The following is a 1,316-nucleotide window of genomic DNA, read 5'->3' as shown; positions in this document are numbered from 1 at the left end:
CTCTTTCTTCATCATATGGATGCAGTACTCCAATTGTGGCGTGCCCAGCGCCGCATAGAGGGGAAGGATCACCTCCCTGGACCTGCTTGTGATGCATCTGTAGATGCACGACAAGGTGCGGTTAGCCTTACCGGCCACTTCCTCGCATTGGTGGCTCATGTCCATCCTGGAGTCAACAATGACTCCAAGATCCCTTTCCGCAACCGTGTTGGCAAGAGGGGTGATTCCCAGCCTATAGGTGTGTTGCTGGCTCCTTCTCCCTAGATGCAGCATCCTGCACTTGTCTGCATTGAATCCCACCCTATTCTCATGCGCCCACCTCTGCAACCTGTCCAGATCTGGCTGGATCCTGTCCCTCTCTTCTAGCATGCCCACCTCTCCCCACAAAAGTACCTCACGACAAGGATGGGATTCGAACCCACGCGTGCAGAGCACAATGGATTAGCAGTCCATCACCTTAACCACTCGGCCACCTTGTCATGCTTGATACAGCTCCCACCACAAAAGGAAAAACCTTTATCGATACAAAAAACAGCACCTGCTCACCCATACAAAGTCCTGCTGCCCACCCGGACCCCTTATAATATCCGCATCGCGCGCAACACAAACAGAACAACTAAGTCCATCTTGTCGGACCTTTTGCAAATCTCACCCTGCAGGTAGCAGTGCTGCTGGAAGGTCTTGGGCCATTCCTGCAGTATTCATAGATTCATAGATTGTAGAGTCGGAAGGGACCACAATGGATCATCGTGTCCGACCCCCTGCCCCGGCAGGAAAGAGGACCGAGGTCAGATGACCCCAGCCAGGTGACTATCTAGCCTCCTCTTGAAGACCTCCAAGCTAGGTGATAGCACCACCTCTCTTGGGAGCCCATTCAAGATCCTGGCCACCCTTACGGTGAAAAATGTCTTCCTAATATCTAACCTAAATCCACTCTCAACTAGTTTACACCCGTTATTCCTAGTCACTCCCTGGGGCGCCATAGGAAACAGCGCTTCCCCTATTCCCCGTTGACATCCACTAATAAATGTATAGGTGGCCACAAGATCTCCCCTCAGCCGTCTCTTGTGAAGGCTGAAGAGATTCAGCTCTCTCAACCTCCCCTCGTAGGGTCCATCACAAAGGCCACTAATCATGCTAGTGGCCCTCCTCTGGACCTCTCCAGATTCCCCACATCCCTCTTGAAGTGCGGCACCCAAACCTGGACACAGTACTCCAACTGCGGCCTGAGCAGTGCCGCATAGAGGGGGAGCATCGCCTCCCTTGAGCTATTAGTCATGCACCTGCTAATGCACGACAGGGTGCAATTGGCCTTG

The 1,316-nt window shown here is 53.0% G+C and overlaps 1 non-coding gene across 1 annotated transcript; it reads right to left on the bottom strand.

Moving 5' to 3' along the window:
- Nucleotides 1-397: 397 nt before the first annotated feature.
- Nucleotides 398-479, bottom strand: TRNAS-GCU (transfer RNA serine (anticodon GCU)). The gene has a single exon. It is a non-coding gene; the product is annotated as a tRNA-Ser (tRNA).
- Between the last annotated feature and the right edge of the window lie 837 nt (nt 480-1,316).

The sequence above is a fragment of the Alligator mississippiensis genome, chromosome 11 (genome assembly GCF_030867095.1).
Source record: "Alligator mississippiensis isolate rAllMis1 chromosome 11, rAllMis1, whole genome shotgun sequence".
Lineage (NCBI taxonomy): Eukaryota > Metazoa > Chordata > Crocodylia > Alligatoridae > Alligator > Alligator mississippiensis.
Note: the sequence above shows the minus strand (reverse complement) of the source record. Positions and strands in the feature narration are given on the sequence as shown.